This window comes from Rhinolophus sinicus, linkage group LG01 (genome assembly GCF_036562045.2).
Source record: "Rhinolophus sinicus isolate RSC01 linkage group LG01, ASM3656204v1, whole genome shotgun sequence".
Taxonomy (NCBI): domain Eukaryota; kingdom Metazoa; phylum Chordata; class Mammalia; order Chiroptera; family Rhinolophidae; genus Rhinolophus; species Rhinolophus sinicus.
Window position 1 is genome coordinate 5,786,186 of NC_133751.1, and position 26,874 is coordinate 5,813,059.

At 43.6% G+C, this 26,874-nt stretch overlaps 1 protein-coding gene across 1 annotated transcript in view; it reads left to right on the forward strand.

The window, feature by feature from the left end:
* Nucleotides 1-26,874, forward strand: part of ERG (ETS transcription factor ERG) — a 250,674-nt gene that overhangs the window by 45,869 nt on the left and 177,931 nt on the right. Inside the window, exon 2 of the mRNA XM_074325300.1 lies at nt 22,444-22,545. The gene's annotated coding sequence lies outside the window, so the exon portion shown is untranslated. The remainder of the gene's footprint in view (nt 1-22,443; nt 22,546-26,874) is intronic.

Sequence of the window (26,874 nt, forward strand, 5' to 3'; positions counted from 1 at the left end):
AGGGATAACTAAGGATGACGCCAGCGCTGGGGTGCGAGCGGCTGGCAGCGCGTTACATCTGGTGGCCACCTTGCCCCAACCGTGGAGCCTCCTCGGTGAGAGGAATCCGGGAATGGTGGCTGCACAGACGTGACAGGAAGGAGGGCTCTTTCACGCGAGCCCTCTTACTCTGAAGTGTGTCTCCTCCGTCATGGGAAGCACTGTCTTCCTCTTTTTCAGTCTCTCCATGGACTCCTCCTCCATGCGGTCAGTGGCCCTGCTTTGTGCATAGGCCTGGGCACGGGGTGGGAGAGGCGCGGTGTGGGCCTGCTCCAGGCTGCCAAGACGCACGTTCCTGTGTGCTCACGGCAAGGCGGGCGTACCATTCCTGAGGTTTCCTTTCTCACACCACAGAGGCGAATGATTGCCCGGATCAAAAGTTCATTGTCCTAACGCGTTGGTACAATTGCAATTCAATATCGCCTGCTTTGGTCGGTCTGCATGCGGTGTTTTCATTGAAACTTCGAGGAATCTGTGCTACACACACACAGACACACACACACACACCCACACCCCCCACACCCCCACACACACAATCCAAGCTGTCCCCCCGGCCCCCAGCTGAGATCGGGTTTGCTGTTTGCTGATGGAGGTGCTGGAAGGCAGAGAAGTAGATGGACGTGAGCCAAGTTCATCTGTGCGGAAGGGAGACCGAGGCGACAGGCTGCTTTTAGGGTCGTGAATGCTGCCATCGCACAGAAGCAGGCTGACTGCAACTGTGCAGAGGTGCCCTTTACCCCTTCGTGGCCTGAGCTGGGGTCTGACTTGTAGGAATGCAGCATCGTGTTAGGAAAGCGTCTCTTGGTTCTCATTTCTTCCTGGGAAGCTTTGCTTTTGGTGGTGGGAGAGACCCAAGTAGTAGCTGCAGTCAGTTACTCGCTGTGTGCGAGTGCTGGTGGCCCCATCTCCTCATCCCGGCCTCTAGTCTAGCCTCACACAGAAGCTGCCAGAAAAGCCCTCCCACAGAAAAGCACAAGCTGTGTTAGAAATGACGTTGGGCGTTCGAGTGGCTTTTCTTGTGTTTGATTCTATGTATTTGAAACACACAAACGCCCAGTCATAATAAAACAAACAAACAAAAATCTACCGACCAAATTTAACATATGCTTACACTTAACTGTATTTTTTTTCGGGTTCTTTTGAAAGAAATACAACTTACAAACAGTCAGTGACTCACTTTTGTTCCTTCCAGTTCCATCTCCTCCATTCAGTATTCAGAAATGGGTGTATCCTTCCTGCTCACGTGTCTCTGCTCTCTCTTTGCATCTATGTGCCACACATGTGTGCTCTATAAAGGCATTAAAGTTTTACACAGACAGTACTATTTTATACATATCCTTCTGCAATTTATTTTTTCACTTAACATTATGTGTTAAGATTTATCCATACTGTAATGTGTAGATCTAGTTCATATCCTGATTTTTATGGCAGTTCCATTTGAGTTATTTGATAATTTGGACTCATAATTATTTGGATTTTTGTTTTTGTTTGTTTTAAAGTCATTTTTTGAGATGTCTTTTGTGACTTCTAATCTTGTTTCATTGTGGTGAGAGAGCGTGTTGTGTGGCCATTTGTTCTTTGGTGTTTGTGGATTATTTCTTCGGGACTCAATACCTAGTCAGTTTTTACAAATCTTGCGCCCAGGTATGAAACGAGTGTATATTTTCCACTTGGTACAGGATTTTTTCAATTCCTGTCAGATCTAGCTGGATTATTGTGTTTTCACATCTTTATGTAACTGATGCGTTCAGTAATTGTGTTCACTCTGCTTCCAGCCATGTGTAGACAGATCTCTCCTTCACACCTTTCCTACCATCTTGTCTCCATCAGTCACGTAAAAGTCTAATGTAGTCTAATGAAAAAGTCTTCTATGATTTTACCCTAAACTTCCCTCCAAATCATGAGGGATGGGCCATGGGGATATGGAGGGGAAGCTTCATTCATCATTCATTCCCTCACCTGGTTCCTGTTCCCCAGTATGGGGTGGGTATGAGGTGAAATGAAGGGTCTGGCTGCTTCTGTAGAGCTTGCTGTCCTTGTCTGTCTGACACCATCCTACTGAGGCCCTCTGGGTGACAGCCCATGTGCGAGTATATTCGGGGACCTGCAAGATTCCCAGGAGTGGCAGACCCCTTGGCCTGGTTGCTCCCAGGCTCCCTCAGCTTGCCCTGGTGACCCCCCACTTGAGAGACAGCTCTTACTGATTTGCAAGCCCACTCTGTATCAGCAAGAAGCTTTGAGCCTCCCTGTCTCCCACGTGTCACAAAGCAGCGTCTGAAAACTAGACACACTAATTTGTTTGTCTGCTAGATCTAGCAGTTTTGGAGAAAATGACATTTTCTTTTTGTACACTATAATAGGTTTTTCTATTTCTCTTTTTAATTCTGTTAATTTTGGCTTATATATTTTGAGGCTCTGTTGTTTGGTGCATATAATTCTAAACTTTTATATTTGCTTGGTGTTACTCCTTTTTCTCATTAAACATTACTCATCTTTAGTCTTAATAATGAATTTTGTCTTAAAATCTGTTTTTTCCTGATATTAAAATTGCTACTCGAGCTTTATTTTTGTTAGTGGTTGAGTTGCTTTTTTGGTATGTCAGGTATACCTTTCCAACAAATTTGTGTGAAACTTCATGTTTTAGATTTGTCTGTCATAAACAATGTAAGCTGGGTTTTAAAAATCACCCCAAATGAGAATAGTTATATTTGTCATATTTTGACAAGTGAGTTTAATCTATATAATGTATATTTATGATATAATTTATATATATATATATTTGTACTTGTTACTGTTAACTTATTTTGTGCTTCCCATTTTTACTCCTTTTCTGACTTTATTTATTCCTCCTCCCCACACCTACTGTTTTTGGAATGTGTACATTCCAATTTAGTCAGGGCTCTTTCTACAATTTTACAGTTGTTCTTTAAACAAGCAATAAACAAATATCTCTGTGCTTTTTCCACACCATGCAAGGCTCTGACTTCCGTCTCCCAACACTGTTATTGTTGCTTAGTTTTTCAGTTTTATTTTGCTGTAAAAATCCTTCTAAAATCGATCATTATCATATTTAATTGTGTCAATGTTTACTAGATTTATCAACTGCTTACTAAACTGTATGCCTTTGCTTCTTGAATTTAATGTTTTTCTCTTCTGGGCTTGATTTCCTTGTAGTTCTTTAATTAAATGTCTGAGTAGTAAAGTCTTTCATTCTTTCCATCAACATTTCTTAAATTTACCCTCTGCTTTGAATGATCATTTTGCCTGACAGTTATTTAGGTTACTGGTTATTTTCCCGCAGTACTTTGAAGATATTATTTTATTGCCTCCTGGCATCTGTTGTTGCTGATGAGAAAGCTTGTATCCATCACATTGGCTCCTTTGTAGATAATCTCTTTTCTGTCCTCTGGTCACTTTTAATACTTTCTCTTTGTCTTTGATGTTTCATTATGATACAAGTAGATGTGGATTTCATTATATTTATTTTGTACAGGGCTTCTTTTTATTTTTCCTTCTGAAGTCTCATTTATTTCCTCAAATCTGGTTATTATTTTTTCCCAAGTATCTGTTTGGAATATTTTTTATTATTCATTTTCACTGTTCACTCATTATGGAAATCCTGATACGCATTGGACGTTGCATTGTAGCCTCCATGCTCCGGACACCTTTTCCTCTCCTTTCTCTCCCTCTCCCTCTTCTTCACTCTCCCCCGTCTTCATTTTTTTTCTTTAGATAGTTCACTACTGCCCCCCATCATTTATGAGTAATTAATTTTCAAAATTATCTACTGCATTTTTCATTTCTGGAAGTTGTCTTCAATTATTTCAGCTTTGCCTATTATTGGTTTATACTGTTCTCCTTTTCATTATGGTTTTAATTACTCTGAAAAAGTCATTACAAGTTTATTTTATAGACTTTTTTTGGTTGAACCTTTATTCACAATGTTTGGGGTGCTAATCCACCTTTTTTTCATCTCCTACATCTGCTAAAATTTATTCATTTTCGTGTTTTTGTTTTTCAGGTACTTTGTGAGCTCATCTTTAGTGGGGATTATTTTTTGTTTGTGAGTTCACCATAACTTCTGTTTGCTTCTGCCAGACCGCTAGGGGTTTGATGGTTATGAATCAGTCATCTATCTATCTATCTATCTATCTGTCTGTCTGTCTGTCTGTCTGTCTGTCTGTCTATCCATCCATCCATCCATCCATCCATCCATCCATCCTGGTATAAGTTATAGATAATAGAAATGAGATTTGGATTTCTCACAGGTAACTTTTTTATCTGCACATGGCCTTAGGCACATAGCAAGCTTTCTTGCTTGGGACGGTCCCAATTCTAGCTCTCCATCTTCCTCTGGGCCATAAGTCATATGCTTTGTCACTGTTTGGGCCTTAGAATCTTGCACTATCCTTAGGTCTTGTATTTGTGACCCTTATTCCTGTCGGTTACTGTGATTTCAGCTAGCATGTACAACTCTTGCTTTAATTTCTCTCTTTGGTTCTGGACCTTGATGATTTCCTGTCTTTCTCTTACTCTTGGCTATTACATAAATTCTTTTTCTGGGTGGTCTGGTGTGTTCTGTTGGTGGTTATATTTTCTATAGCATTTAGCATTTCAGTGTGTTTGTAAAGGAAGTATGGCCTGACTGCCTCAGGTGAGTCTGCCATGTGGTGACTTAGGGTTGCTTTTCAGAAAGAATATTTTTTGTACTTCTACTTAAGTCCAGGGAAAGAAAGGGTATTCAATAAGCGAAATCTTTTTTTTTTTCTTTAACTCATTGGGTAACAATGGGTACTGTTTAATTCAAAGATGATTTTCTTTACATAATTGAATATATTATTGGTGTTGAAAGCATTGGGATAGTATAGATAGTTTTCCCATAGTTTAAAAAGTGAACAGAAGTGGGAAGGAAGAAAATAAAAATCATGCCATTTATCTGGTAGGAAAAACTGAGAATTTAGCAAGAGCGTAAACCTTCTACTATGGGAAAGAGGAAATTAGAAGGGAGGACAGATGAAAATGATTGTGTCTATTAAGCACTAAAGATGATGATGATGGCGATTCATGATGATGGTGGCTGCTGCCGCCATGTTGTCATAAGAACACTTAACATGAGATATGCCCTCTTATCAAGGTTTTAAGTGTCCAGTACAATATTGTTAACCAACTACTTGCACAATGGAAAGCTTGTTTTATAGGGAACCGAGGCAGAATCATCAGGTAGAGCTGGGAAAGAAAAGAGGGATGATGCTCTATGATAAATACACTCTCTAGTTAACATGTCAAACTCCCAATAAGAGAACAAATGGATTGTGACTCTTGCAGTGGCGTGAGGCTAATAGAAGTTGCATGAAGATTTTAAACTCGCTCCTATTCAGGCTGACTCGATCAGAGAGGGGTCTGAATATGGCATGAACTGTTCTTCAGGACCCAACACAGACAGACACGTGGATTGGATTAGTACTTAGATAGGATACAATAAATAACACTCATTTATGAATTATAAATGTGATGAAAGAGCTAACATTTATTTGAATAGTTTTAGAAAGACAAACTCTAAGGGCTATAGAAGAGAAATGTGTACACTTTGATAGGGAATTTTTATTTATTTTTGTCTTTTGATCTTCTCATTGATTTAATTTTAATATAATTTAAAAGACATTTCATTTAAAAGATACTTTTATAGGAATAATTAAAAAGAAACAGTTAAAAAAATTACATTGTTCAAATTATACCATCCTTATGCAACTATTTTTATTTTGCATTTCATATCACATTTGTGTATTATCTTTCCTGATTGTAATGATACTATATATATAATATTTTGCATTTCCTCCTATTTATTTTATAATAAATGTTTTCAGGTATTTAATTGAATTCTCATAGTTTTGCAGACATTTTAGAGTAGAGACTTGCTATTAAGTCCTGGGACTAGTAAAGTAAAAAAGGGGAGGGAATCAGGATTGCCATCTGTTTTGTCAAGTGAGGACATTAAAAATGAAAAAAACAAAGAAAACAAAACCGTATTCTGTAATTTTTCAGCGTTTCAGTAACTAAAGGACATTTTAACACCCCAGCCTTCCACTAAAAATATGAAGGGTATAATCTCGAAAGAAAGAAAAATGCCTTCAGCTTCTTTAATTATTTTTATGAATACAATTAGTGTTCTTCCACTTTCTCCCTTATTTCTCCCAGGGTGATTGAAAACCTCTTCAGGGACCTTTCTCGATCTGAGAACAGGGGCAGGATTCCTGGACTGGTTGATGTCTGGAGGAACTTGCTGGGTTTTTGATTTTGCTGCAAAGTAGCTGATTAATTCAGTAGAACCAGTAAGAAAACTAGAGCTTTCAAATGGCAGGCCTCCCGCCCCAAATAGATGGAGCGCCCCCTGCAGTCCTAGCACCAGAAACCTCAGAGGATGGCTCCGATTTTTATCTGTTTTAATAACAGTTTGTCTGAAAACACTGAAAAGTGTTTCAGTAAGGCCCATTGCTGGAAAATGCATTTCGCTATACGCATTTTTGTTGAAAAAGGATTTGATCTGGACATGTTTCTGATCTCTTCATATGGCAGAGATATCCTCTTAAAGAAAAGTTCTGTAGAAGGTAATGACACGAATTAAAAGTTGAACGTTTCTGAACTGGCTCCACTTGACATCAGTGTATCTTCACAGGGCCATAGGCTGGACAGAACTTTTCAGTGTCGCCTGGCCCATGCCCCTGCCTGAAATATGTCTGCGCTCACCTGTCTCAGTGGTCCAGTTGTGCTCCCACTCCGACCATGGCTAGGTTAACCCGTCCTCAGTAGAAGCAGAAAGCTCTTCAGTAACGTTTTTGATGTGGTTTATTTTTCACTTCTCAGGAGGAAATTCATTCCAACTGGAATCATAATTTTTTGAGGGCTTTCAGCAGACTTTAGAGTTCTGGGAATGAAAGGCTCGTGTGTTTTGTTCAGGAAACTTCCAGCTGCTTAAAGGAGTGAAACATTAAGCATCAAATCACTGTGAGGTGTTCAAAGATATTCTTCAAAAGGCTCGCAAGAACGAAGAAGAAAAGTCTCCCCAAGCCCCCATGTTCGTGTGTTATTAAGCGTTACTTCCACAGCACGGTGGCTCTGTGGCGCTATTTACAAAACGTAGAGTATTTTTCATGATGAGGGTGGACTTAAATTACTGTAAATACATCAGTTGCTGCTTTTCCAGTCCTCGTCACCCCCTCCCCCCAATTAAAGTCAATACTCATTACAATCATTTGATTTTTGAATGATATTTGTACAGCTGTTTGGTTTATTTTTAAAAAGTTCATCTATTTGTAATGACAGTGTCAAAAGTTAAAAACTGAAATTAAATCAAGAGGTAGGAGGTGTATGCCAACAAGTGCAAATAACAGAATGAAAAGCTGTTTGGGAGACAATGGAAATGGGTCCGAGGACCTTCAAAGTCTTTGCAAGTTCAAACTCTCTTCGTAAAATAACTTCCTCTCTCAAAAGTGCTCGTTAAGCTTTGACTTCTGCGCATTTTGAGTTTTTATGTCTATGAAGTTATTTTGAAGTTGCGTCTGTTATTACTGTAGGAGGAAACAGGCGTCCCCTCTACTTGAGGTGGTGAATGAAAATGCTTGGACACAGAAGTATGCAGATCTGTGCTGGGAGTAAGATGCTCATAGGAGCGCGTCAGAGGAGAGGAGTGAGAACACAGGGGTCAAGTAATCTAAGAAGTAAAGTGGGGAAAGGTCCTCTTGTGTGGGAACAACTTTTAGTTCCGATTCTCAACCCCACTCTATCTATCCTGATTTGCCTTTGGCAGTGAAAACTCAAAATAAATGTCGACTTAACTATCGTCCATCCACCTGTCTGTCTGTCTATAATTCTGTCACCTGTCTTTCTGATTTTTTTTCTATTGAGCACGTGTATTACAATAATATGGTATTGGATTGCTTCACAAGTTAGCTTGTACATTGTCTTTGTCCCCAAAGGGGTTTTCCTTGATTTCCTTTAGGCTTTGCAAATCTTTGTAGATATTTTGGGACTATGGTACCTTCACAACTGAGCCTTCAGTTTGGATTTCCATCACTGGTGTTATTTAAACATAATTGAATTCCAGCCTAATAGGGCTGTTGTGTTGTGGGCTCTGTCATCTGAATTGGTGGTGGTGGGGGGAGTGGGGGTCCTGCTGACCAATCCTGGAATCCAGTGATTCTGTGAATCATATGACATCTGTCAATCCTAACAATCAAAGCTGATGAACCCTATGTCCCGGGGGTAGAGGTGATGGTTCTGGTTGGGGCTTGTTCCCCTGAAAACCCGATTGTAATAATTAGATGGGGAAAATATTAATAGTGATAATGTAGGGATCTGGAGCCAAGGATTTCCAAGTGAGGTTAGATACATGGACAGGTTGGAATCCCAGGTCTGCCTTTAGTTTTCTTTGAGTTATATCAGAGTTTAGAAACTGCTCGAAGTATCAAATTGACATTTCTTTGGCTCACCTATAGAAGACTCTCAGTGTTAGTTATTGACCAAAAACATTGAAACGTAAACAAAGAAACAAAATAAACAAAAACCTCTTGGCATATTTCAGCCAAAAATGTCCATTAGTTGTTTAATTCTACCTTTAGCTGGTGCTATGATTTCACCCTTCATAAGATTTCTTATTATTGCATTTCTGGGTCCTATAAAATGAGCTTTTACCTGCCCTTCATCCAGCAGAGGTGGTTGATATGATCGAAGAGGTCCTGCCTTCCTGGCATGAGACAGACAGCCACAGAGAGTGGGGTCACTCCAGCATCCCCTCTGAACCCCTTCTTTGCCCTCTGGAGGGCTGCCTCCCGTGGAGCAGGTGGAGACCCTGTGACACTACACTGGAGCTGTCCTGAGCCCTGTCCTCCAGGGGACATTTTCTTTCTCACCCACCCTCCCCTGAGAGAAGGTGGGAACCCAGCTTGAACTTAAAGCTGTAAAGCTGTCTCTATAGAGCAGGACATTTCTTCCAGCCACTGGCCTACAGGCAAGCACTTCTGATCCTGACATTGTCAAAACTGCCTTGGTGCCCAGCCACTCTCCCAGTGAGGTGTTTTCACTAATTACCTTTGCAGTCCCAGGTGAGCCAAAGATGGATGGGGTGGGGCTGGGGTTGGAGCATGGGTTGTCACCAACCTGGATCACTGACCCTCTCTAGACCATTCTGTCTCTTGTTGTCTGTCCACCTGGCACTGCTCACTCTTGTAGACTTCCTGGCCCCGGCCCTGATGTTGGACCCCACTCCTCACTGCTCACTGATTTGCCTTGTCCTGTTTCCCCATCTCTTGCAGAGACCAGGTGGGCTGTTGTTAACACATGGCCTGATGGGTCCTGACACCTACCTGGTATGGTTACAGGCTGTCCCAACATGGCCATCCACCAGACTGTTATGTGACTGGGCTGACTCAGTGGGGGGCAGTGCATGACGCAACTTTATTTCCCCAATCACTGCTCAAGTCTCAGGTTGTTCCCCACCTTTGTTCCCAGTCTTGTCACGTGCCAGACTTTCCCCGTCACTCCCAGATTTTTATTGACAGCCTAATTTTCAAGTATTGAGAAGTCCAGATAAGTCTAATAAATATAAGTCTGTTTTTTCAGTCCGTTTAAAGATCCTTTGCATTTTGAGCCTGTCTCAGGATCGGAAAGCCCTCTGGCTCCGTGGCTGGCTCCCTGTCTCCCAGCCTTGCTCTTCCGTTCCCCTTCCCCCCACTGACTTTTGCACCCGGTCCTGCAGGGCTGGAGCTGGAAAGGGGAGGGTAATAAGGGGCTTACTTGCAGTGTGTTGTGATTTGTGACGCTGAGGTCCAAGCTCTGGCTGCCTTTTATGGGGCATGTTGGAGGACTCCTGAGGGCTCTCATAGACACATCCCTCTACAGCGCTCTGTGGCATGGCGATGCCCTGGTGTTTGTCTGCTTATGACACCCTCCCCCTCATTTCTTCACCCCTGGTATGCCTCCAGCCTCTTTCTCTCAGGGTTGATTCACCCCCAGAAGTCTGGCCACTTCCATGGATCCCATGGCACTAAGAGGATGCCCAGGCCATTGATGGCAGCTCAGTATGCTCCCACCATGGCCCTTTCTATTTACCTGCTCTCAGGTGGCTCCAGTCCTGTGCCTCGGCAGCTTAGAATCCTGGGGGAGCCTGTGAGACTCCCAAAATGCTTCTTCTGAAGGTTCTGTCACACCCTGTGACTTTAGTGTGTGTGTCTGTGTGCCCTCATCCAGTTTCACCACCTAAATCTCTCTTCTCTGTCCCTGTGGGGTTGTGGGAGGCGCTGCCCAGTGTCTGACAACAAACAGTCCCTCTAAAAAAACACCAGGTCTCTGATTGCCCTGATCTGCTTCTCAGCCTCCCTTCCAGTGTCGAACACGAGAGCTGTGGGAGCTTTGTGCACTTCTCCCAGCTCCTCTGGTTGGTAGATGGAAATGGGGGGAGTAGTTACACCACACAGAAATCAAGCAAACTCTGCAAATGAGCCCCCGCCCCTCTCTGACTCTGGATTTTAGAGAGCCTCCTCTTCCTCCTGTGTGTGGGGAAGGGCCAGGCTCCCATCTCGGCTGAGGCTGTGTGGGAAGATGTGGATCTCCTGCTGTCTGGTGGGGAGTCCTGATGACCCTGGTCTGCTGAGGTTTACCCCAGCATACCTTGAACGTCTCGTGCTGTCCATTTTTGCTGAATTATTTCACACTTATTCATGATGTCTAAGTTCTTTCCCAACTCTAAATCCTGTGATTTTATTATTCTGGGTTTTACTTGGTTCTGGTCATTTACTCTGTGTCTCTTCATTTTGCCTGTTAGGCATGGACTCTGGGATGTGCTGCCCAGGTCCCTTCAGAAAGGGAGGACTTATTTCTTTAGACATGGGGAGTATGGCTAGAAGATGTCTCAGCTGTCAGCTTTCTTTGGGGAGTGCTAGCTGGTGGTGACCGTCTGCCCAAGGTCGTGCCCCCTTCTTGGGGCTACCATTGGCTAATCACATCATGACACGGGTACCAGCCAGTTTCTCCAGAGAAGGAGACCCAGTAGGATGGATATATATATATATATATATATATATCTCGATCTCAATCTCAATCTTAATCTCAATCTTGATTTCGATCTCGATCTCTATCTGTAGCTCTAGCTCTACCTATATCTGTATCTCTAATCTATATCTATTTTAATGAAACTTATTTTAAAAAATTGGTCCACACAGTTGTGGGGGCTGGCAAGTCCAAAATGTAGCTTGGCCCAGCAGGCTAGAAACTCAGGCAAGAGATGATCCAGTCTTGATTCTGAAGTTTGTAGGGCAGACTTGCAGTCTGGACACTCAGACAGAATTTCTATGTTATGGTCTGGAGGGAGAATTTTTCTTCCCCCCAGAATCTCAGGGTTCCCCCCCTTAAATCCTTCAACTGATTGGGTGAGACCCACCCACATTAGGGAGGGTAATCTGCTTTACTGAAAGTTAACTGATTGTAGATGTTAAGAGCATGTATAAAATACTATCACAGCAACACCTAGACTAGTGTTTGAACAAAGAGCTGAGCACCGGAGCCTAGTCAAGTTGACATGGTGTTAACCACACAGCAGGGGGTAAAGACCTGGCCCCTTGTCCCTGACTCCCAGCTCTGAAGGGCCAGCCCATCTGCAGAGCCCCATGGGGTGACCTTAGGCCTTTACTAGGGCTGCCTCACAGTTCCCCTTTCCCCCTTTCCAGGGCTGCCTCTTCCCCCCACATCCATGGGTGTTTATCCCAAGAACATACCCTTTGAATGCCCTGCATACTTGTCTCCATCCAATTCAGGTTCCACGGCCCTGGGAACCCATCCTGCAAAACCAGCTAATGGACAAACTCAGGCCACAGGAGTGGACTGTCATTTCATGCCCTGGTTTTACTACTCAGGGTGCGTAATTCACATTCACTGGAGGCTCTCACCTTTAAATGACCTCTAATAGGTAATTACTAATGTGACTCCAGTGGGCAAAGTATTTAAAATTCACAAGTAATCCCCCAAAACTTGTAACTTCTCTGTAAACCATTTCCTGTAACTCTTAATGGGTTTTAACTGAAAGAGGATCATGGATCTCAGGAGAGGGCCTCCCTCAGTGGAAATGGCACAGAAAGGTTAGGGAAGCTTGCCTCCTGTTTGTCTTCTCTGCTACTGAACCAGTGTGTGACTTTTCTCCCCTTGGGACAGTGTGGTTCATGGACTAAATGGAGGCTGGGCTGAATCTCAAGTTCAAATCCCCATGCGTCCACTTACAGATCTGTGATCTTCCGAAGCGTCGGTTTCCTCGTCAGAAAAATGAGGAGAGTAATAACCACCTTCTGTGCTATGTCGAGAAACGGGCCAATGATGAGTCTGAGTCCACCAAAGGCTCTGTGGGTGGACTGCTGAGCAAAGTCCTTAGTAACCGCCCAGAGAAATAGCGGAAGCCTTGGTGGGTTAACTGGCTCATGACGCATTGGTTTATAGACCTGGTCTTGAGATTGCCAAACCTGGTCAGATTTCAGAGGGTTCGGCCAGCAAGGAAAGGTTCAGGTATTCACCAGCTCCTTTCCAGCGAGAGAAAAAAAGTGTTGAGTAAACCTTATAATGTGCCTTGTGAGTGCTGCAAATTGAAAACCCAAATTTCAAGAGAGGAAAGCATCCCTTCACAGACTGCTGGTTCAACAGGCAGGTGTGTGGGGACCAGAGATGGTCGGGTGCTGCCCACTTGGCAGAGAAGACCTTGGGCACTCCCACTTCTTTGCTTTTTCATTTCCCTACCTTCTCTCTGACAGTTCCCATCTTCACTCATCCCCTCCCCCCACTGCCTCTGGAAACTCCATTATTGTCCTTCTAAGTGTAGCCTCCAGGCAGAGGTCCCAGTCACAATCCCTGACTGGACATGGCTCTGGAGCCCCTGAGATGTCTCACTCTTGAGGCTGGAACAGAACGTGCCGTCTTCATCAAGACCCCACTTTCCCCGTTTGACATCCTTCTCTCCTTCTCTCTCCACTTCACCTTCTGTGTCCAGTTGGCCCCCAGGTTCTGGCATTTCCTCCCACCTCTGCCCTGTCTCCTGCTTTCCTTGGCTGCCCACCTGTGTTCCCCTGGCTGGACCATGGCAGCAGCCTTTGTACTGGCCTTTCCCTCCTGGCAGCCAGCTGCCTTGTCAGTCTTCTCAAAAGCCTCTGTGGGACATGTCATCCCTCAGATGCTCAAAACTCAGTGGCTACTTCAGAGTGAAGGTCAGACTTCACAGCCTGTGCTTTCCGCTGCCCTGATGGTCTCGGTCGGGCCGCCTGTGGTCCACACAGCCTTCGTGATTCAGCTAATGTGCTTACTGTCTCCCCTGACCTTGGGCACTCCCACTTCTTTGCTTTTTTGGAACATTTGCCTGAGAGACTGGCCCAGCTTCCTTCCACACCCTCTGTTCGAGGCCATTGTCCTGTTATGAAAAGCCCTCCTTGACTACCTCTGGAGATGGCAAAGTTGATAAAGACATGGTGACGCTGTTGACAGAAGGCTTTGCCATTGCATCTCACTTCGTCCTCACACACATAGGTGGCTGCCTTTTGCCTCTTCATAGCCATGTCTTCTGCTTCCATCTCACATCTGCCTGCTGGGTTGCTTCTCTCTCTCTTTGGATTGCCCTCCTTTCCGATGTCTATATAAATTCTTCCTATTTTTCATGGTCTTGTTTAAATCCTACCACTCAAAGCAGAAGCTCCCTTCTTCTCTCTCCTGAGCTATCCCAGTGTTTCTTATTGTAGCTTCTACGTTGTCCTTTATTCTAGATCATGAAACCTCGGGCCACACATGCTTACTCTCTTGCAAGACGTGTAGGCTCTTTGGGAGTGAGCGACATACCTGGGAACTTTTTCATCCAACGTCACCCCGGCCACAACTCTTTGCAGGGGGTGGTCAGTTAATACTTACTGATGATGGAGTTTGTGGAAAATGCTGGATGGACGGGATGCATGGCTGTATGGCCAGAGGCATGTCATAAACCTCATGTCGTGGGTATCAGCAAAAGGCATTTGTGGCGAGGCTCATAATTTTTATTTAAAATAAGAGGAGGATTTAAAAGTCTTTACTTCCCAATCATGTCCAATACAAATGAGGCACTCTTTATGCAGGTCCCTGAAACCAGGCAAGAGTCAGCGGAAATGGAAAAGCTGGTTTCAGTGCCCTGGTTGTGAAATATCCATCACCAGATGCCAACAGTTTTAGCAAAGCCAGTGGGCAGGGAACTACTTTCATGAGTTCAAGTTTCCTCGTCCTTAAAGAACACAAGGAAACCGTCCCCTGTTGATGTTCTGTACATATTTGACAATTTCTTTTTAACAACAGAGCAATAATGGCAAATAAGGTAGAGACTTACCTACATTGTTAGAGAGGCTCAAGTGTTTTTCTTTCTTTCTGTCTTTATGGCAGTTGATTCCCAAACCCCACCCCGCACCCCAGGAAAGCTTCTAACTCTCCCTATCGGCTTCTCCAAACTATATTTAAAATAAAGACATCTGCCTCCTACAAGCATCAGAGTGATGTTGAAAGAAGGAATGATGATCTGTAATCACTGGGCCCCTTACAAGTGGCCACTCTGTTAATGTAAGTTGTTGTCACTTTTGTTACGTTATAGATGATCTTGTCACTCAGAAATTTTGTTTCTTATTTATAATATTGAAATGTTAATACATTAGCGATTAACTAAACTGGCATTCAGTTATTTTTATTTACAAGTACAAAAGTAATTATCTATCAATAATGTTTTAATTTTTTTCTGCCCAGTGTTGTAAATTTAAAAATATGAAACAGGCCTCCTTGTTTGCAAATATGGTTATCGATGCATTTGCTGTCTTTAAGATTTGACCTTGTGATTATATCAAGACAAAGTTGACTGTGAAGGTCAAATTTGCTTCTAAAAATTTGGGATTTTGTTCTCAAAGGTATATTTTATTTGATAAACTTTCTTAGAAATACATAATGTTCCTTTAAACCATGGCCTGCTTGTCAGTTGTGTGCTGTTATGAAATGACTAAATATTTATGTTTTTCCAGTTGAACTTAGGGGGGGAAGAAAAAAACCTCTGGTAAATGTGTTTCCTTTAACAGAAGGCTCAGTGTAAAACGGGAGAGAAGTAGTATTTATAGTTGTTTTCCCGTTCTTGATGTCACCCGCCTTTCAAATGTAGCCTGTTCTCCGTCAAATGTCTCATTTTTACTGGGGACCTCTAGGCAAATCATGGGCCCCCAGGCTGGGGGGCCATGGGGCTGTTTGCGGCTGTGTGTTCTGTTCTGGTGGCAGCCGCTCCTTCCACTCTGAGATGAGCCTGAGTGCTTCCACCTGCAGATGGCAAGGCTGCGAGGAGAGAGCCCGACTGTTTCCTCCTCCGTCCGCATCGTAGGCTTTGAAAGTCGGTGTGCATAGGCGCGTTAATGTCTGTTCATTTTGCTCTCTAGACAAAAAAGAAAGGGAAGAAACATTGTCGACGGAGGTTGATTTAGTGTTGTGAAGGCAAAAAGATTGACACCAAGAAAGAAAATGAAAGGAAAGCAAACAACGAAACAAAACAAAACTGACAAGAGGCAGTCATGGCCATTGCGTGGCTCAGACATGATTTATGGAGACTCTTGACATTTTCTTCCAGCAGAACTTCTGTTGTTTATTTATGCAACGTTTCTCGATGACCTAGAGCAAAACGAGACCCTTTGGGAAATTCTATAAGATCCCAAGAATTGCCTCACCGAGTTTTCTAAGTGACAGCAGCTAAGGCAGTACAGTGAGTTACAAGGGGCAACGCACACAGGTGTGTACACCGGCAGTGTCAGGCTGAAGGAAGATAACAACGAACAGCTCACGTTTTGGGCCACTGACCGGGTTCAGGACGCAGAAGCGCTTGTGTGGAAGTGGTTTAAGGGCATCCGAGCCTCCCATAGTTTTTTGTTTCTGCCTTTCCCAGAAATGACTTGTCACAGGGACTCAGCTGCTAGGAGAGCAGCTGTGTGTGGGGTCTTCTCAGACCCCTGCCCTCACCCCTTTCTGTCCAGGTCGTTCGGCTTCCAGAGCACAGGTGTGCTAAGCGGTCCTGAGCGTCTCCGTCCAGCTCTGCATTCAGGCGCTCCTGTTGGTCCTTTGACATCCGTCTCGATGAGAGTAGTTGCTCCACAGAAACTGCCAACCGCTTCCCCGTCAGCTTTCCTGTGGACAGCCTGTTATTAAACACTGGGCAGTACCCCTCCTTCTGCGGCAGCAGGCCCCAGCCACCTGCCGCACCACTGCTGGCCCTGCCAGGGTGCTCTTGTGCCTTGCTTTGCCTCTGTCTCTTCCAGACTGGACTGCTTGTGGTTCCTCTCTAGAATTTCTAGGTCTACTCCTCCACCGGATCGCCCTGTCCTGCCTGTATACATTCCTGCTTTTCTTATCCTTAAACAAGCTGAACAAATCACATAAACCTCCTAATTGGATTGTAAACGTCTTGAGGGCAGGAAGTGCCCTGTTGCATCCCTACCTGCTAGCAATTTCTGAAACAGTACACACATAACAAATGTTGGCTGGCTGAATGCACTGGTGCTTTTTCCTTGAACCACTCTCCCGTCTCCTGTCTTTGTGGCTCCGCGCCTTTCATGAATAGCCTACATTGACCTTCACATATCTTCCTAACCAAGTACTGCTGAACCATTTGGAAGCGGGCTTACTCCGACCATTCTGCTGCGATGCTGTTGGAGGCCAACAACAGGTTGTGACTTGCCAGATCCAGAGCCTGTTCTCATTGTGTGTGGTGGGCATTGAATGAACTTCTCATGTACATGCCTCTCTCTGTAGATAGGATTCTGTGGACCACTCCTGTCTTACTGAATGTCCTTGCTTGGCTTCTAGGATTTGGATCTTTTCTAGCTTTCTCCTCATTCTCTTACTGCTCCTCCTTGTGTTCTTGGCTGTTTCATTTTTTTCTTCAATGTCCCAAATAGTTCAAATGCTGTCCTCAATTTTATGCTGCCTGCATAACTCCCTTATGGGAATTATTCTGCAGCTGGGAGTCAAATAGAGCAGTGTGGGGTTGGTATTTGTGATTGTTTCTTTACAACTTCGTCTCTCATACTAGACACTGAGCTCGTGGGCAAAGCCCATCCCTAGTTAGTGCTTAGCTTTGTAATTGGCATGTGGAGGAGACTCAGTCAGTTGCGTGTTGGATGGATGGGTGGATGGATGGATGGATGATGGATGGATAGATGATGGATGGATGATGGCTAGATGGATGGATGATGGATGGATGATGGATGGATGATGGATGGATGGATGGATGGATGGATGGATAGATGGATTTGATGGGCAGTTTGGGTTTAGATCATGAAAGAAGACAAATACTAGTGGAATCTCTTCTTAATTATAGGACAAGTCATTTAACATTTTTGAGCTCACACTCTGTACCGTCTGGGGCATAGAGATGAGACACTCTCCCTACCGCATGTCTCTCCAAGTGCACTCTTTTACCTTTATATCTTTGCTCATGTCTCCTCTACCTTGCATGCTTTCCTTCCCAGTGCCACCTATTGAATACAAAGTGCCCCTCATGTACTAACTCTTCTGAAAGGGCATTGCCAGGCCCTGGTGCTAGATGGACTTGCTGCCACCTTTGCATCTCTCTTATGATCCTCACCACATTCTGCCTCCAATCAATTATTTAACTAAAAGTATAATGCCCCCAACAAGCCCTTTGTTTATGGAGGGCAAGTCCAATGTCACCTTGAGTACTGGACACTCAATACATGTATAGATTGAAATAGGTCACTTATCATGATAATAGCTGTTATTTCCTAAGTTTTAAATACAGTGTTATAAGTGGGAAGATTTATGGGCTGAACTAATTTCCAGCAGATCATTTTATTTTACAATGAGAACTGAAGAGCATATTCAGCATGTCTGTCTGAGTACAGACACAGATGGTAAAAGCGCTGAAAGGGACTCTTTGGAATGGCGGTACTGTCGTGCATAGGATGTTTTGTGCCTCAGGGTTGGTTAGTTCTTCTCCTCCCCCACCCTAGTAGAGGATTTCCTTTATTTATTCCCAGACATCCACAGCATATTGATTTCATCCTCAGCCTACATGCTTTCATGGACCTGAGGTGGCTATCGCAGTTCCAAATGTCACACAGAGACGGCAATATCATACGAACGTTTTTTTTGTCAGCCAAGAGACTTTTCCCAGAAGTCTTCAAGCTTATTTCCCCGAGTGTTGAGGTGGCCAGAATTCTATCACCTGCTCATCCCTAAATCAATCAGTGGCAAGAGGAAGGGATGCCCACTGATAAGATTTACCCCTGAAGTTGGGGTCAGGTCAGCTTTCCCTGGGGCATGCTGGTGGGGCAGGCTACACACTTGAACAAAATTGGGATTCCCTCTAAGGGGAAGGGGGTAACCAGATGTGTCTGCTGCCTTTGTAGCCTATGGGGGTCTATAAATGAACGAACTGGCTCCTCTGTGGCTGTGTTCACTATGATCGTGGGGGCCCCTGCTGCCCCCTCTCCTTGGCGTCCCTTCTGTCCATTCCTGGTGGGAAGGAGCCTTCTCCCCATAGGCTACGGCCGTTCACCTGAGGCCTGGTCTGTTTCTGGTCATGGAGGCAGCTCTTCTGCACATCTGGTTTTCCATCTTCCCAGTAGTTGACCTCACTTGTGAAATACTCACTGTTGCTGTCACAAGGTGGCCAGGAAAATCTGTGTGTAGGGGGCATCTCCTTGTCCAGCGTGTTTGGGGAACAAGAGGGTCACATGTCCCTGAACGTCACAATGTCTTGCATTTGTACAGTTGGCACTGTCACAAACACCGTCTCCCTGGACTTGCACCACCTCTCTCTCATCCACGCCACCCCTGTCACCCATGCCACCTCTCCCACCTCTCTCTCATTCACAGCTTGCAGAGGAGTGAACTGAAGCTGGAGTCACTCTGCTGGCTGCTGGGGGGGCCAGCACACATCAGGTCTCCAAGCCTATGCGTCCTGCTGCTCCCACGGTTCCTTTGGCAAATTAAGCTTGACCTTCAGGTGCTCAGATGTGTTTGGCTTTAACCATTTCCAGTGGGAACTTTCTGATGACTTCATGTATTCTTCCACTTCTCCTATGCACAATAGGGAGCCTCATTGAATCCCAGGGGATGTGGTTGGTAGCCCTCCACTGTGGCAGTGCTGGGGGCCACATTACGGGTCACTTGGTTTTTTGACCTCTGCCATGTGCAGGACCAGGGGCTGTTGGGCTGGACTGAGCAGTTTGTTCTCATACCAAAGTTGTCAAGTGGACGTATTTTATGAGTTCTTGACTCTGGTTTGCATAACTTTCTGACTTTTTTGCTTTGATGGGGCCAGCTGTTACCTCATGTGGCTGGTAAACTGCCTTTCTCTGGCAGAGCTTCTCTCCCTGGACTTTGTAGCATCTTTTTGGATCCTTGCTGGCTTCTCAGCTGTGTTATAGATAATTTACAATGTCAGGTAAGTGTTCTCTGGATAAATGAAATATTAATAATGCTATAATGCGAATTTAAAAATACCTGTTGTATATATTTAATAGAAGCTTTTCTGGGTTTAGTCGTGTCTTTAAATCAGATCCAACAATGCAATCATATATCAAATTATTCATTTGTCACAGTTGAGGTTTTGGTACAAAAATATACTTCAAGATGACATAAGGTGGGAAATCTTAGCCCATGTTTTCAACACTCTTACTTGCTTTGCTGCAATTGGAAACTCAATACTATTTTAGCCACTTGTCCATGAAAAGCATTTAACTAAGTAATAATCAATATTGGCTTTGGGATTTAGATAAAAGGAAACTTGGAAACACCTTCATTGACTCAAGATCTGTGCAGGTATGCAGAATGTGACCTAATTTGCCATTACCTTCCCCTTTCCTCTCGTACACCTGTCACTGAATATGGGAGGCCAGCATTGCTTCACGAGCAATGGTACCATCCATAGGCAAGCTTGCCTGTGGATGGTACAACTCAGGTTGCTGTCTGGAAAATACGTGTAGGACTATACTATGATTATTACTTAGTCTTTTTCATTTTTTTATTGAGGCATAATTGACATATAACATTAAAATAGTCCCCCTTATCCACTGGGGTAATGCCAGTGAATGTCTGAAACCTCGAATAGTACCAAACCCTACACATATTGTGGTTTCCTGTATAGACATACCTATGATAAAGTTTAATTTATAAATTAGGCACAGTAAGAGATTAATAACAATAATAATAAAATAGAACAATGATAACAACATACTGTAACAAAAGTTATGTGCATGTGGTCCTTCTCTCTCTCTCCCCCTCTCTCTCGCTGTCTCTGATAACCTATCTGAACCGAGATGGCTACTAAGTGCCTAATGGGCGGGGTGTGCACAGCTGGATGAAGGGATGATTCACGTCCAGGAGGGACAGAGCGGGATGGCGCAAGATTTCATCACACTACTAAGAACAGCGAGCAATTTAAAATTTATGAATTGTTTATTTCTGGTATTTTCCATTGAATATTTTCGGACTTAGGTTGACTATGGATAACTGAAACCTCAGAAAGGGAAACCATGGATAAGGGGAGACTACTGTATATTAGTTTCAGGTGTACAATGTAATGATTCGATATCTGTGTATATAGCTAAGTGATCACAATAAGTTTAGTTAACATCCATCACCACATGTAGTTACAGAATTTTTTTTCTTGTGATGAGAACTTGTAAGATTTACTTTCAAATATGCAGCACTGTATTATTAATTGTAGTCACCATGCTGAACATTACATCCCCAGGACTTATTTAATTTACAACTGGAAATTTGTACCTTTTGATCCTCTTCACCCATTTCTCTCACTCCCCATTCCCACCTCTGGCAATCACGAATCTGTTCTCCAAATCTGTGTTTTTTTTTACTTTATTTTATTTTTTTAGATTCCACGCATAAATGAGATCACAAGGTATTTGTTTTTCTCTGTCTGACTTATCTCACTTAGCGTAATTCCCTCATGGTCCCTCCATGTTTTCACAAATAGCAAGATTTCATTCTTTTTTTATGGCTAAATAATATTCCTCTCTCTCTCTCTCTCTCTGTGTGTGTGTGTGTGTGTGTGTGTGTGTGTGTGTGTGTGTACATTTTCTTTATTCCTTCATCTGTTGATGGACACTTAGCTTGTTTCCATGTCTTGCCTATTAGCCTATTAGTTAGTTTTTTTCTGATTATCGAGATGAATATTCTTGGTTCTTAAAATTTGGAAAGTACCCAAAACTACAAAGAAGAAAATAAGACTCTCCCATAATTCACATTGGAAACCTACAGACTACTTCTGTTCGCAGTTTCATGCGTTTCCTTTCGGTCATCCTCCTCCTCCAATATTCCCTCTTATCTCTCATCCGTCCTTTTTTTTTTCTTAAACCATACTGGAATCATGCTATATATACAGTTTTGTGTCCTAATTTTTGGTTCCAAGAATTTGTATTTCCCATATCACGATAAACACTTTGCTCTGACAGTGGGCAGTTTGGATTAAATATCTCTATGCACAGGCCCAAAGCCTTAAGGTAGAGTTGGCTGGGGGCCTCCTGAGTGGAGTGGGAGGGTCAGTTGGCCTGTGGATCCATTTATAAATACTGTAATATTACCCATTGCAAATATTGATTTTGATGCAATACTTGACATTTTCTAATTTGAAAATATTTTCAACTGAAATAGTTGCCATTTGCAATTTGTCATGTTGTGAGGATTTTGTTAAGTGTAATATTTTGGGATTGGATATTTTACTTGGAAAGTTGCGTACACACGGAAATTCCCGTATCTCCAAAACCAGAGATTGGATTTTAGGGCTGTGCCAATAGACCTGTTCTGAGATTTATTTTCTTTCTCTTTTTTAGGCTGGTAATGTTTTAATCTTTTAAAAAATATGGGTCCTCCTAGTATCTACAAATTGAAAGGATTGTTTCTTTCCTGGGACTAAAATGATTCTTTAATAACAGTTCTCGGGATGTTTAATAAACCCCATTACTTTTTTTTTTTTTTTAAGCAGAGAGAAGTGCTAAAAGAATGATCTGGGAAAACCATTATTACTGAAGCTGGGGGCTGTAAGGAAAGGAAAACATTTTCAAAATATTTTCTTTGCAAAAGTATACGTGTGCTTCACTGCACCAATCCAGAGTTGGCCTTTATTTCATTCCTAATTTTTGCTTCATAATGCTGAGCTTCCCTTGAAGGAATGTTGCCGCCACCACCACCATCCCCTCCTCCTTTTTTAAGGGAAGGATTTTAACTTCTTTCCCTTTTTAGGATTTTTTTAAAATAACGTTTAAGAAATAGGTTTTGTCACTAAATATCCAGTTAGTTGATCTTTGGTATTAATATTTGGGGAAAAAAAAGTTTTAACATATTTACATTCTCTCTTAGGTCGTTCCAAGATCTTTGAAGACCCGAGAAAAGCCGTGTTGACCAAAAACAAGACAAATGACTCACAGAGAAAAAGCATGGCGGAGCCAAGGGCAATTAAAGGTAAAACGAAACCCCCAGATAATCCTACCCCTCCTAGTTAAGGAGTTTTGGTTGTTTGTTTTTGTTTTTGTTTTTGTTTTTTCTTTTCTTTCTTTCTTTTTTTTTATGTGAATATTTGTGCTCCCAAACCTCCAAAAACCTTTTCTTAGATCATTTGGAGGATGCCTTGGTGTACTCTGGAAGGTTATGTTGGTTCCATTGATTCTCCCTCTCAAGTAAGATGTGCCTCGCCCAGCACTGCCTGTTCCCACCCCCAACATGTAGATTTTTAAAATCACTGTTTTCTAAGTATTATAGCCAGCATAATTCCTCCTCTCACTGCTTCTACTCTCTTCTACTCCTTCCAGAAGCTCCAGAGAGCCAAAGGCAATGCAATGTCTATTGACCTGGGCTTTTACGACAATTATGTTTCTCTGTCATATTACTAAATTTGGTTTGTAGTTATTTTATAGTTGTTTTACCTGAATTCAGTTGAGACCTCATGTCAAGAGGCACACACAGGGACTGAGTCCCTGCATCTATTAACTACACATAAAAAATAAGGGCGGAGGATTTCAGCACTTTATCCCCAGGACATGCCCCTTCACTTCTCAGGACTGTCAGGCTCCCCTCAGAAAAGCATTCCAGGGGTTGGAAGAGGTCATGGTGGGGCCCATATAATGCTCCATTAGGCCACAGAACTTGCAAGAGTCTCTCCTCTGGCACAGTTAAGCCAGGAGTGATTAGTAGATGGGGCAACAATACATGGTGCCTGGGATGTCCCTTTTACAGAGTTGCACTAATAAGAAATAGTGCAGTTAAATTGGATGTGGTTCCTGGGGCTGTGCCCCTATCAGGGTCTTTTTTCCTCATCTGTTAAAATAGTGCAGCGAGTTGCTCAATAAAGGTGTCTTCGTTTGCCAGGGCTGCAGTAACAAAGCACCACAGACAGAGGGGTGGTTAGACCACAGACAATTATTCTCTCATAGTTCTAGAGTCTAGACGTCTGAGGAAGATCAAGGTGCTGGCTGGGTAGGTCTGTGGGAGAGGGTCAATTTCTCCTCTTTTCCCTGTTAGTTCTCCTGGCTGACGTAATAATCAGATTGACATGGAACAGATTAACAGGAAAAAAGAACCAAATTTATTACATATGTACACCCAGGGACTCCATAAGAATATGGGATCTGAGGACAGATCAGGCATTTGAGGCTCATGCCATCTTGAGCTAAGGAGAAAGGGGTGTAGTGGTTTGGATTTCAAAGGGAAGGTAGGCAATTCACAGGTAGATGGGAAGGAGCAAACATTTGGTACACACATTCTTGCTGGGCCACCCAGAAACCATGGGACACAGTGGGAGTCTCACAATCAGACTTTGCAGGTTCCTCTGTCTGCCACCCTTCGTTCATATTATGCCACTCTTAGTTCATTCCTGGGTAGCCCAGCACGAATGTGTGTATCAAATGTTTGCTCCCTTGCATGTTTTTTCTTTTGTTTTTCCTTTTCCCTGTCTGAATTCCTTTAGGCAGGTAAGGGGGAAGATCACAGGTTTTTCCAGAGTCTGTCTTAAAAATAGCCACCCACTGTCCCAAAGAGGTATATTTTGGGGTGCATGCCCTGCTCCCCGCAGCTCCTTCTGAGGCTGTGAGGGAGGATCTCCGCCAGGCCCCTCTCCTTGCTTGTACTTAGCCATTTTCTCCTGGTAGCTTCACATCATCTTTCCTCTGTGCACGTCTCTGTGTCCAGATTTCCCTTTTCCTATAAGGACACCAGTCGTGTTGGCATTAGGGCCCATCCAGTGACCGTATTTTAACTCACTTACCTCTGTAAACACCTGATCTCCAAATCAGGTCATATCCTGAGCTCCTGGAGATTTGGACTCTGGCATTTGAGGGGTTGGGAGAGGGTCGATACAAATCAACCCATCACGATAGGACTTTGTATTCATTTGGAAAGATAAACCATGTCCTATGGAAGAAGTTAAATTTCTCATTTTTAGATAAATGCGAAGGTACATGTGGTGTCCATGCTTCCACCTCCCACTGGTCTCTTTGCCTACTCCTGGCTGTAGGCACCAGGGCTGAGACTAGGGTAAGCCAAGCAAGGCACAAAATTTAAGGAGGCACTGCCTCTCAGGTGCCAACCCTGCACCTGCAGGGGCCTGAGAGTCAGTGCTTCCTTAAATTGTGGGCCCCATGGGTGGTGGGTGTCTCACTTGCCTCCTCTTCCTCCCACTCCACTTAGGAGACCCATGTCCCAGGAAGGGTGGGCAGGAGTCAGACCTATGCAGTTCTTATGGTAGGTCTTGTTGATAAAAGAGTGACATACCTAATATCCACTCATCTAAAAGAAGTGTGCTGGGGGCTGGCCCGGTGGCTCAGGTGGTTAGAGCTCCATGCTCCTAACTCCGAAGGCTGCCAGTTCGATTCCCATATGGGTCAGTGGGCTCTCAACCACAAGGTTGCTGTTTCAACTCCTCGACTCCCGCAAGGGATGGTGGGCTGCGCCCTCTGCAACTAGAAACCGGAACTGGACTTGGAGCTGGGCTGCTCCCTCCACAACTAAGACTGAAAGGACAACAACTTGACTTGGAAAAAAAGTCCTGGAAGTACACACTGTTCCCCAAAAAAGTCCTGTTCCTCTTCCCCAATAAAATCTTAAAAAAATAAATAAATAAAAAATAATAAAAGAAGTGTGCTGAATGACCAGCTCATTCAATGCATGTTGTCATTAGAATGAGTTTGCTTAGAGCCATTTTACCTAAAATGTTTTCACTTAATGCCTACTTAGCTTAAAAAAAATTGTTAAATTAAGGATGTTTTTATTCTGTTCACAAAGAGTCTTTATGAAAATCAGCAATTTATTTAAGTAAGAATTCTTTTTCTCAAAGTTGCATTTTACACAGCATCAACATTTTTGCAATCTTAATAATAATGACTCCCATGTGTTGAGTGCTTACTTACTATGTGCCTGCCATGGTGAAGGTTTCTGAGGCGTAATTCAATTGCATCCTCACAAAAGCCTTATGGAGTAGGCAGGGGAGAGAGCCAAACAGTGGTTCAACTCAGGGCCTAACCAGTACGAATAGCTGCTGGCCAGATCTTGTGTTTACACCTGTGTGAACTGCTAAACATGTGTTTACCTGTGTGGAATGCTAAACATCAGTTTGGAGGCAGGTACGTAACTGAGGGTTTTGTTCCCGGCTGACATCAAATAAATGGTGTCTTTTCCAACACCATCAACCACCAACATGAGCACAGGTTTTCCCCACTATCCAAAAATAGAGCCTTCCTATGAAAGTTTTCCGAAGCTGAAATGGCATAAAATGAAGAATCAGTTACAGTTACTTCATATGGAAAAAAAAAAAGGAGCATTCCAGGCCCAGAATTCAATGCATGCACAATGTCTTTGTGTCCTTCACCACGACTGACATGCTTAGTTATGTCCAGGTGTACACTAAGCGTAACACCCTTATGAGCTCTCTTAGGCTTTTCTGATACTTTGGGGCACACCTTGCCGACTGCACAAAATGAATGGGGAGAAAGCCAGGAGGTCACAGTCATAGCGCAGTGCTCTGGCGGCTGGATGGTGAGTCTAGCTCCCGGGGAAGGAGCCTGGTGGGGCCCCTCTCGCTGCCTGGGTGCTGCTGCCTCTGTGACGGCTGGCTGCCAAACAGACGCTGAATGCCAGTTTTGATTTTTGCCTTTTTCTGTAAAAGCAATAATCCTGTTCGGATTTCATTCGGTTGGCAAAAACAGGTATTCGTGTAGGTCTTTTGCTAAAGTGGCATAACGCGAACTTTCAAAAAGCGGGGGTACCTATGTCCTACGATATAATTCAGTTCTGACACTACCTGGAGTTAGCGTCAGACCCCACAGGTCAGGGGCTCAGTCCCACAACACTGTGCCCCCCACCTCAGACACCAGCGGAAAGTGTCGGGGCCCCAGATTACCCCCACTTCTGTCCAACTTGAACAGACAGATGAAGAGATTATAGGGTGAGGTCTAGAGGGTCCTGAGCAGAGAAACTTCTGTGGAGTTGATGTGGGGGGTTCCACCCTCTTGGCACCCTCTCACCAACCTGGAAGCTCTCTGAATCTTGTCGCTTGGGGGTTCTTATGAAGGCTTCATCACATAGGCATGAACTATTGTTAACTCAATCTCCAGCTCTTCCCACCTCACAGGATGGGGTGGGGCTGAGAGTTCTAGGCTTCTAATGGAGGCGTGGTCTTTCTGAGACCATCCCCAAGCTATTTAGGGGTTCGCCAAGAGTCACGTCATTACGAAAAAGATGCTCCTCTCGCCCTTATCATTCAGGAAATTTCAAAGGTTTTAAGAGCTCTATGCCAGGGAC